Genomic DNA, 12,058 nt, shown 5'->3' with positions numbered 1-12,058 from the left:
CCTCCTGCGGCTCCTGAGTAACATGCTCCAATAGCACTGTGCTCTCCGCCTGCTGTTCCTGAGTAACAGCCTCCAATAGTTGTGTGCCCTCCTCCTGCTGCTCCTGAGTAATAGGCTCCAATACCTGTGTGCCTTCCTCCTGCTGCCCTTCAGTAACAGTCTCCAATACCTGTGTGCTCATACTCTGCTGCTCCTGAGTAACAGGCTCCAATAGTTTTGTGCTGTGCTCCTACTGCCCCTTATTAACAGGGTCCAATAGATGTGCTCTCCTCCTGCTGCTGCTGAATCATAGGCTCCAATACCTGTGTGCTCTCCTCCTGCTGCCCCTGAGTAACAGGCTCCAATAGTTGTGTGCTCTCCTGCTGCTGCTCCTGAGTAACAGGCTCCAATAGTTGTGTGCCCTCCTCCTGCTGCTCCTGAGTAACAGGCTCCAATAGTTGTGTGCCCTCCTCCTGCTGCTCCTGAGTAACAGGTTTCAATAGTTGTGCGCTCTCCTCCTGCTGTCCCTGAGTAATAGGCTCCAATACCTATGTGCCCTCCTCCTGCTGCTCCTGAGTAACAGGCCCCAATACCTGTGTGCCCTCCTCCTGCTGCTCCTGAGTAACAGGCCCCAATACCTGTGTGCTCTCCTCCTGCTGCTCCTGAGTAACAGGCTCCAATAGTTGTGTTCCCTCCTCCTGCTGCTCCTGAGTAACAGGTTTCAATAGTTGTGTGCCCTCCTCCTGCTTCTCCTGAGTAACAGGCTCCAATAGTTGTGTGCCCTCCTCGTGCTGCTCCTGAGTAACAGGCTCCAATAGCTGCGTGCCCTCCTCCTGCTGATACTGAGTAACAGGCTTCAATACCTGTGTACCTTCCTCCTGCTGCCCCTGAGTAACAGGCTCCAATAGTTGTGTGCCCTCCTCCTGCTGCTCCTGAGTAACAGGCTCCAATACCTGTGTGCTCTCCTCCTGCTGCTCCTGAGTAACAGGCTCCAATACCTGTGTGCCCTCCTCGTGCTGCTCCTGAGTAACACCCTCCAATAGCTGTGTGCCGTCCTCCTGAGTAACAGGCTCAAATAGCTTTGCGCTTACACCCTGCTGCTCCTGAGTAACAGGCTCCAATACCTGTGTGCCCTCCTCCTGCTGCTCCTGAGTCATAGGCTCCAATACCTGTGTGTCCTCCTCCAGCTGCCCCTGAGTAACAGCCTCCAATAGTTGTGTGCCCTCCTCCTGCTGCTCCTGAGTAACAGGCTCCAATAGCTATGTGCCCTCCTCCTGCTGCTCCTGAGTAACAGGCTTCAATACCTGTGTGCCTTCATCCTGCTGCCCCTGAGTAACAGGCTCCAATAGCTGTGTGCCTTCCTCCTGCTTCCCCTGAGTAACAGCCTCCAATAGTTGTGTGCCCTCCTCCTGCTGCTCCTGAGTAACAGGCTTCAATACCTGTGTGCCTTCCTCCTGCTTCCCCCAGAGGAACAGGCTCCAATACCTGTTTCCCCTCCTCCTGCTGCTCCTGAGTAACAGGCTCCAATAGCTATGTGCCCTCCTCCTGCTGCTCCTGAGTAACAGGCTCCAATACCTGTGTGCCCTCCTCCTGCTGCCCATGAGTAACAGCCTCTAATAGCTGTGTGCTCTCCTCCTGCTGCTGCTGAGTAATTGGCTCCAATAGTTGTGTGCGCATCTCCTGCTGCTCCTGAGTAACAGGCTCCAATAGCTATGTGCTCTCCTCCTGCTTCTCCTGAGTAACAGCCTCCAATAGTTGTGTGCCCTCCTCCTGCTGCTCCTGAGTAACATGCTCCAATAGCGCTGTGCTCTCCTCCTGCTGCTCCTGAGTAACAGCCTCCAATAGTTGTGTGCCCTCCTCCTGCTGCTCCTGAGTAATAGGCTCCAATAGTTGTGTGCCCTCCTTCTGCTGCTCCTGAGTAACAGGCTCCAATAGCTATGTGCCCTCCTCCTGCTGCTCCTGAGTAACAGGGTCCAATATCTGTGCGCCTTCCTCCTGCTGCCCTTCAGTAACAGTCTCCAATACCTGTGTGCTCATACTCTGCTGCTCCTGAGTAACAGGCTCCAATAGTTGTGTGCTGTGCTCCTACTGCCCCTGATTAACAGGCTCCAATAGATGTGCTGTCCTCCTGCTGCTCCTGAGTCATAGGCTCCAATAGCTATGTGCTCTCCTCCTGCTGCTCCTGAGTAACAGCCTCCAAAAGTTGTGTGCCCTCCTCCTGCTGCTCCTGAGTAACATGCTCCAATAGCGCTGTGCTCTCCTCCTGCTGCTCCTGAGTAACAGCCTCCAATAGTTGTGTGCTCTCCTCCTGCTGCCCCTGAGTAACAGGCTCCAATAGCTGTGTGCCCTCTTCCTGCTTCCCCTGAGTAACAGGCTCCAATAGCTGTGTGCCCTCCTCCTGCCGTTCCTGAGTCATAGGCTCCAATACCTGTGTGTCCTCCTCCGGCTGCCCCTGAGTAACAGCCTCCAATAGTTGTGTGCCCTCCTCCTGCTGCTCCTGAGTAACAGGCTCCAATAGCTGTGTGCCCTCCTCCTGCTGCTCCTGAGTAACAGGCTTCAATACCTGTGTGCCTTCCTGCTGCTGCCCCTGAGTAACAGGCTCCATTAGCTGTGTGCCTTCCTCCTGCTTCCCCTGAGTAACAGCCTCCAATAGTTGTGTGCCCTCCTCCTGATCCTCCTGAGTAACAGGCTCCAATAGCTGTGTGCCCTCCTCCTGCTGCTCCTGAGTAACAGGCTTCAATACCTGTGTGCCTTCCTCCTGCTTCCCCCAGAGTAACAGGCTCCAATACCTGTGTCCCCTCCTCCTGCTGCTCCTGAGTAACAGGCTCCAATAGCTATGTGCTCTCCTCCTGCTGCTCCTGAGTAACAGCCTCCAAAAGTTGTGTGCCCTCCTCCTGCTGCTCCTGAGTAACATGCTCCAATAGCGCTGTGCTCTCCTCCTGCTGCTCCTGAGTAACAGCCTCCAATAGTTGTGTGCCCTCCTCCTGCTGCTCCTGAGTAACATGCTCCAATAGCGCTGTGCTCTCCTCCTGCTGCTCCTGAGTAAGAGGCTCCAATAGCTATGTGCCCTCCTCCTGCTGCTCCTGAGTAACAGGCTCCAATACCTGTGTGCCTTCCTCCTGCTGCCCTTCAGTAACAGTCTCCAATACCTGTGTGCTCATACTCTGCTGCTCCTGAGTAACAGGCTCCAATAGTTGTGTGCTGTACTCCTACTGTACCTGATTAACAGGCTCCAATAGATGTGCTCTCCTCCTGATGCTCCTGAGTCATAGGCTCCAATAGCAGTGTGCTCTCCTCCTGCTGCCCCTGAGTAACAGGCTCCAATAGCTGTGTGCCCTCCTCCTGCTGCCCCTGCGTAACAGGCTGCAATAGCTGTGTGCTCACCCCTGCTGCTCCTGAGTAACTGTCTGCAATATCTGTGTGCCCTCCTCCTGCTGCTCCTGAGTAACAGGCTCTAACAGCTCTGTGCTCACCATCTGCTCCTGTGTAATGAAACTGAAGGACTGAATGGCCTTTTGACATTCCAATCAGTTCGTATTGACTGAAAATCTTTCTGATTTTTTTGTAAAATACCATCAAAATCAGAATGTTGCATTTATATTTTATTTCTCATTAACTAAGCAATCGTGTTAACTGACTCTGCTTTTGTTATACTGGTCTGAGAAGCTGAACGGGTAACAGTTTCAAGAGGCTGATCAGTTCCTCCTGTCCCTCTGTTACAGGCCGAAAGGCCTATGTCTTCCTATGTCTCAATAGAAGGCACTTGGGGACAGAATTGTTTCTCCCTGTTCCTGAGCAGCAATTTCAATGTGCTGAATGGTGCCTCGAAGTTATGAAATGGTTTGATGCCAGGGCATTTCAAACTACGAGCAGCATTACTCAAGTATCTAGAAACTTCCCTACAAGGCATTTTATGCAACTGATCTGTCATTCTAACCATGTCTCCTTTTTACAAACAGGATGGAACATATACAACCCAGCAATGTTCCAGCAATACTCCGACATATAAGGAAGAAAGATTTAAAAAGATTGAAAGATTTATGATCTATCCCTCGGCAACAGTCATCCACTCAGTCCAGTCTGAGTAAATGTTCCCCTTTATTGGGATGTGTAAAATGAGGTAAGGAACTGGTTAACTGACGCTGTTTGTTTGGTGACTGTGATTAATGTCAGTCTCCAGAGATTGTATTTATCCCAGTGGAGGGTTTATATATTTTAATGATAAAATGGACCCCGTTAAATGTGTTATCCCATAGTCTGAGTGGGTGTCTCACCGACAGCACTCACAGGGATCAGCAGCTGCAGAGACAGGGGAATGGGAGATCTGACTCTGAGAACTTTAGACTGGAATGTAACAACAATGGACAGGAGTTTATCCTATTATGTATGGATTCTTTCTACATATCATTCCCGGCCATTACCATGGCGGATCGAATATGGACTTTACATTATTCAATATTTTTATTATCCTACCCTGGCTATTATTGGTGTACCTGGTAAGTTTCACTGTCCATTTATTATTTGCATTAATCATGTGTGACTGTATTATTTTTCTTTACATTTACTCTACTGTGTAAACATTCACTCTCCAAACCACCACGAACAACTTTCCTTCTTTCCTTCGGGCACTGTGCCTTGTCGGACCTACTCAGTTTCAGCTATAGAACACAATTCATTGTATCACAGCCCTAGTTCAATATTGAAAGCTTGGAGGTCACTGTCTTCTGTTCTGGTTACAAACACCATTTCGTTCCTCTGACTTCATCTCATCCCTGGCCATTATCTGAGGCTGAAACAGACGAGTCACAACTATGGTGATCCCTTTTTCCACGAGCTGATTCCGAACCCATATCTGAACCATTCCTACTTGTAATTGTTAACGTCTCCTGAATATACTTCACTGGCTTATTCTATCTGCGATTTGAACCCTGAGCTATGAAATGTAGTCTTAATGATCCCAATAATCTGCTGCTGACACTCCCAAATTCAAACCTGCAAATCTGAGTCGACATTCCAAGGCTCGGTTCTCACCTCACACCAAAATCCCATCATTTCTTTGTGGATCGATTTATATTTTTGCCGGGTCTGGCAATGCCTTTAATTTAATATTTTGAACTACATCGTTTCCTCTGTCTGTGGCACAATCCTCAGTGTCTCTATATTGATTACCCAAACCCTTGTCACTTGTTCTCATTTAAACTAATTCCCTCCATGTGTGTTCTCTCTCAAACAATTTTCATATTTATCGCCACCAAAACACACACATACGCACACACATACTCTCTCTCTCTCTCTCTCTTTCTCTCTCTCTTTCTATCTTTTCCAGCAACACATTTTTAAGCTCTGATCTCCAGCATCTGCAGTCCTCACTTTCTCCCAGTTTATGGAGTACTCCACTAGCATGGTCTGCACAGCTCTCCATTCTGGCTTAACTTGTCTCAGTTTACGGTGTTTGGGTTGGTTCTGTGAGGCCGATTCGGATTTTGATGTAACGAAGCATTTCAACTGATCTGCCAATGTTTTCATTTGATGTTCTCATTTTTGTGATTGGACCCACCATTGTCTCACTTCTCCAGTTATTCTCACTCCCCTGTCTCCTTATCCATATTTTCGCAACATGTTATCAGTTAATTAATTGTTTGTTTTTCTGTATCATTCCCTGGTGTTTTATTTTTGGCTTCTGAGTGTATCGAATGCTGTCATTGTGAAGCTCTGAAAGAATGAAATAGTGTGTATTGGGCAGTTTTTCACTTCCTGGTGTGTCCCATATGCTTATCTTTGTTGGAAAAGGGGTTCCAGTAGCTTTGAGAGATGTACCTGTCCACTCAACGACTGTGTTTGTCGCTCTCAGCTGACAGTGCAGTCAGTAACACGAGGGAACCCCGCGACAACCATTATAAAGGACAAGGCATCCAACCTGTAACTGAGGAGCTTCTGACTGTCTCCTGTTATTGAAACGTTAGTGGATGGGCTTGGGATGGTTTGCAGGAGGTCGTGCTGTGAGCTGACTCTCACATTCAGAGAGACCTGATGATTTGGTGACGCAAATCTGGATGGAGCATTGCGACTGTAGTTGCAGCATCTGGGTCTGTAACATGAACAAGAAAAAATGAGCAGAGATTCAGAGAAGGAAAACTCTGAAACCACGGAGTGAGTGTGTGGGGAAAGGAATCTGACAAATCTGGCTGTGTCTTAACGTAGGTACACACGCCCTCTCGCTCTCCCCCGACATACACCCATGCACCTCTCCCTCTTCTCCCCGCGCACATTCACACTCCCCTCATCCATACTAATAAATCATATTTTCTCAAAAATATTCAATTTGTATACAGTCAGTCAATACGGTATTTTATAAACTCATACTTTGCAAATAAAATCAGTCTGACTCCAGGAGAAGACAAAGAGAGACTCAAAACAAGACCTCACGCCTGTATAACATAGTCTGTCCGGAGGGGTCCATTCCTTTACATCGTTAGTACCTTAAGTTATCTCCAGGCAGTGACTTGAAATAAATTCTCAGGTTTGCATATTAATCAATCAAAACCTGCACCTCCATTCTAACTGATAAAAGGTTTGGGAGACATCTTCGATGTGTTAAATTCACGTCCATGTGTTGTACAGCCCTTTGATCTTTTCCTTATAAATTATATGTCTAAGGTCTTCTGCTCTCACTAACACCTGATGAAGGAAGATCGGGACTAAAGCTTGTGTTTTTCAAAATAAAACTGTTGGACTATAACCTGGTATCTTGCCATTTCTAACGTTGTCCAACCCAGTCCAAACCAGCACCTCCATATCATAGCTTTTGTACATTAGCGCCTCTCCAACAAAATACATTTTCCTTATCCCATTTGCTTTTGTTTTGCATATTAACCTTTTGTGAGGCACGTTATGCAATGCCTTCTGGAAGTCCAGAACTAAGACATCGATAGGATCCCCTTCATCCACCATGTTTGTCAGATTTTTTTGTTAAAACATAAGTCAAAAAATAAACAAACCTGACTTATCCTTCAGTAAATCATGTTGACTGCAATGGATTGTGGTTTGATTTGAACATTTCCTGTTATTAATTCCTTAATTACTGATTTTAACAATTTGTCTTCAATTCCCAATCGTTTGTTCATCCCTTTTCATTCCCTAGTGAAGTTGGCTAATCGAAGTTCTTCCCTTTCTATAACCTCGACATTCCCTTTCAATTCACAAGGTTGTAAATGATCTGCTGCAATTGCTGTGTAAGAGGCAAGAGTGGCTGAATGGACTCATTCTGTTCCTGCTTTACACACTTGATGAGTTGAATGTCCTACTGGTGTTCCAACATTATAGTCTCGATGGACTGAATATCCTCCCAGTGTTCCTTCATTATTTTCTCGATGGCTTACATGTCTTGATCCTGTTCCTGCTAAAGCCACTCAAGGTCTCAATGTCCTTCTTCTGTTGCTCAGTGACAGGTTTGGGGACTTATGGAATCTCCCTGCTGTTAAGTCACATTTCGAGGGCTGAATTGTGCAGGCACGTTGTGATGCCCACAATGAGTAGCTCAGTGGTTAGCACGACTGCCTCATAGCACTAGAGATCCAGGTTCAATTTCAGTCAGGAGTCACTGTCTCACATTTTCACTCTGCCTGCAAGGGTTTCTATCGGGTATTCCAGTTTCCTCCCAGCCCCACGATGTACAGGTAAGGTGCATTAGTCAAAGAAAATGCCAGGTAACCGAAATTGGGTGGGGAGCAGGGGGGTATAGTGTGATTTAAATGTGGTGGTCTTCGGAGTATTAATTTGCTGTCTATGGGTCAAATGGCCTGCTTCCACGTTGTAGGAATTCTACATTTAACACCTTCATTGCACAAATCAGTTGGGGGAATAATCTCTCAGTTAATTCCAATCTCCCCAGTGAGGAGATAAATTCTGTACACACTACTCCAGATGTGGTCTCACCGAGATTCTGTACATCACCAGCAGCACTTCAAAAGCCTGTTGTAAGGTTCCCATCCAGGTTAGAGCAGTCTCAGTTGTTTGGGGGAATACACAGCATTGTTGAAAGATTATTGTCCTTCTCTACTTCACCAGTATAACTGGAGATCTGGTGAAAATGTCATAATGACACTTGAGAGAAATGAGTAGGATGTGGTGAGATGACATCAATGTTGAGATATGCCTCACCAGACATCTCGCCTGAACCTGCCATTAATCTCCCCAGAGCCCATGTCACTCAGATTCCACAGAATCTGGTAAGGTGGAGCTCAGAAACAGCAAGCAGAAGCAAACATTTATGGGAGTTATACCTCAAAGCCAAAATTGTGATACAAATGCTGTTTATATTACAGAACAGGAAATTACATATCCAAGTTTTGTGGGTACTACAATAAAAATGGGTAGCTTCAAGTAATATTGGAACAGTGTTAACCCAAGTGAATTTTAATGCTGGGGAAATGGATTTCATGAGGGTGTATGAGATGGGTTGCTTTAACAGTATTTTCAGCACCAGCTAGAGTTCAGACTGTTTTGAAATTGGTGTTGTGTGATCAGAGAACAGAAAAAAATGACAGGGAAACTAACCAGTTACTTAGTGTCTGTCTTCATGGAGGAAATAACAAGTGATCATGGGACTTGTGTAACTAAACGCTAAAATCATCCATATCAGTGATGAGGTAGTATTTGAAAACATATGTGGATTGAGGATTGATAAGTCTGACAGGCCGATCTAATTCATACTGAAATTTCAGAGAAAGCAGCAGTGCACAGATTGATTGCATTGAGGATCATTGTATTTTTCCATGTCCAATTTGGAAGATAATGAATGCATTCCAAGGATTTAGGAAAGAAAGAGGAGGGAGAGTGGAGACCTACAGAGCAGCTAACCTGTTATCCACAGTAGGGAATCTGTTGAAATTTATTATAAAGAATCTGATATTGCACACTTAGAGAACAATAGCAAACGTCAAGAGAATGATGCTAGATTTCTGATAGGGTAGTCAAAATTTGCAAACTTTTTGCTTGAAGATAACCCTTGTGAATGTAAACAATGGAAAACCAGTGAATATGCTATAGTTGGATACTCAGGAGGATTTTCAAGAACTCATGCAGTAAGTTAATAGAGAAAAAAAAGTACACTAGGAGAAACATACGCAAATTGAGCAAGGTAAAAGTTAGGTTTGATTTTGTTTAAAGAGAATCAGTATATAGGCGGTGTAGAGCTCCATGCTCTCTCTCCACGGATGCTGTCTGACTCACTGTGATATCTACCACGTGTGGGTTTAAGTACAGATTGCAGCTTCTACAGTAATTTATTCCGACTAGAAGTAAAGACATTCTGCGCGAGTTACACAGAGTGTTGGTGAGACTGTACATGAAGTATTGCTTACAGATCTGATGTCCTAATCTAATTAAAATTTCTGACAGAAGAGAGTCTATGCTCCTGTGATTGCATAGTGTGAATATGAATTCGTCGGTTTCTGAAGAGATTATTAACAAGAGTTATAAGTGTGAACTGTCAAAGGAAAAGGTAAGAGAAAACAAGTGCAACTTTGTTACAGTCTGAACCCAGAGAATGCAGCATTACAGCAGGGAAGTGACAGAACTATGAAGCAAATACATTAGTTCTTTCTTCACAGAAGAAAAAAAAACAAACAAGTCAAATCTTCCCAGCAATACTGGGAAACCTTAGTCTCGAGGGATAAAGAATGAGATTAATAAATAAATGTATTGGGATTAATTATTGGGACTTAAAGTATGGTTGAACTCAGCATACAGATGGAAGGTAAGAAGACAAAATCCAACACCAGAGTATTGTGCTTAAATAAAGGAGACTACAATAGGATGAGGGAGGGGAGGAGTTAGCTAAAGTTCGCTGCATGAAAAGACTTTAAGGTGGAACTGTTGATGAACACTGGCTGGCTTTCAATGCAATTTTTCCAAGTGCTCAGTAACAGTATATAAGAGGGAAATGGAAGGACTGAAGGAAAATGGTAATCTGTCGTGGATGTCTCAGAAAATAAGGGAAGCTATCAAATAACTGGCATAAATAATGACAAAGACCACCGGGAATCTAAAAGACTCGGAAAAATATAAACGTCAAAAGAAAGCAACAAAAAAAAATCAAAAACATAAGATAGATTATGAGAGTAAACTACCTCAGAATATAAAGACAGGTATCAAAAGATTCTATAAATAAATAAAACAATAATAGTGGCTAAGGTAAGCAATTGTCCTTTAGAGGGTGAGAAGTGAGATTCAGTAATGGGGTATGAGCAAATGGCCGAGGATTTGAGCACATATTTTGTCGATCTTGTCTGTGACATACATTAGTAACATGCCAGTAATTGTCAATGCGATGAAGGTAGGTGAGGACCTGGAAACAATCATTCCCACGACAGAGATAGTGTTGATAAATCTAATGGAGCTAAAGGTAGATCAGTCTCCTGGCTCTGATGGAATGCATCACAATTTACTAACAGAGGTAGTGGGAGAAATAATAAATGCATTTGTGGAAATCTTTCTAAATTCACTGGACTCTATTGCACTTCCAGCAGATTGGAAAACAGGAAATCAGACACCACTGTTTAAAAAGAGATGTAGACAAAGGTGGGGAACTATAGACCAGTTAGCCATTAAGTGTAGTGGGGAAAATATTTCAATGTGCAATCAAGGAATAAATAGCAATGCATCTCGACAGGAATCTTCCCATTGGGCTGACATAGGAACAGTTCATGAAAGGAAAGTCATGCTTAACTAATTTACCAGAAATCTATGAAGACATTATGACCACAGAGAGCCAGTAGATGCGGTGTTCCAAGATTTACAAAAGGCATTCGACAAAATGCCGCCAAAAAAGCTGCTGCATAAGGTAAAGATGTGTGGTATTCCGGGTAATGCATGAACATGGATAGGGGATTGGTTAACTAACAAGAAGCAATGAGTGGGAATAAATGAGTGTTTTCTGGTTCCTGCTCATTGACTAGTGGTATGCCTCAGGGATCAGTGCTAGGATTACAATTATTCACAGCTTAAATGGACGATTTGTAGTTGGACATCACATGTAGTGTTTCAAAGATTGCAGATAATACTAAAATGAGTGTCAGAGCAAAGTGTGCAGTGGAATGTTAAACTTTACGAAGGAACATAAATAGTTTAAGCTAGTGGGCAAAGGTCTGGCAGACGGAGTACAATTGTAATAAATGCGAAGTCATCCATTTTGGTCGGAATACCAGTGAAAAGGACTATTACTTGCATGCTAAAACAAATACAGCATGTTTATGTGCACAGGGACTTGGGTGTCCTTGTGCATGAATCACAGAAGTTGGTCTGCAGGTGTAACAAGTAATTAACGAGGCAAATAGAATTGCTAAAGGGATTGAGTTTAAAAGCAGGGAGGTTATGTTGCAGCTGTACAAGGTGCTGGTGAGACCACACCTGGAGTATGATGTGCAGTTTTGGTCTCCTCATTTGAGAAATGATGTCTTGGCACTGCGGTGGATACAGAGGAGGTTCATTAGGTTGGTTCCCGAGTTGAAGGGGTTCCCTTATGAGGAGAGACAGAGTAGACTGTAATTATATATTGATTGGAATTTGAAAGAATGAGGGAGGATCCGATAGAAACATATATAATTATGAAGGAAATAGATCAGATAGAAATAGAGAGGACGTTTCCAGTAGAAGGTGAAACTAGGACAAGAGGGCAAAGTCTCAAAATTAGGTCGAGCAGATTCAGGACTGAATTCAGAAGGAACGTCTTGACCAAGAAGTTTGTGAATCGGTGGAATTCCCTGCTGAGTGAAATAGTTGAAGCTTTGTCATTGAATGTGTTTGAAGCTCAGATAGATATTTTTTTGAGAAGTAAAGGAACTAATGGTTAAGGTGAGCGGACGGGCAGGTAGAGCTGAGGGCATGAAATGATCAGCCATGTTCTTATTAATTTTCCTAGTTCTTATGTAATGGGTCAACATGAAATGGGAATCATATTTGAGAAACTGACTGGTCTATACATACGGTGAAGCAATGGATGCAGTGCATTTGGATTTTCAGAAAGATTTTGGTAAAGATTCTGGCCTCGTATGCAAAGTAAAATGTTAGAGGGTTGGGC

Source organism: Chiloscyllium punctatum, chromosome 50, assembly GCF_047496795.1.
Source record: "Chiloscyllium punctatum isolate Juve2018m chromosome 50, sChiPun1.3, whole genome shotgun sequence".
Lineage (NCBI taxonomy): Eukaryota > Metazoa > Chordata > Chondrichthyes > Orectolobiformes > Hemiscylliidae > Chiloscyllium > Chiloscyllium punctatum.
The sequence above is the reverse complement of the archived record's forward strand: the minus strand, read 5'-3'. Positions refer to the sequence as shown.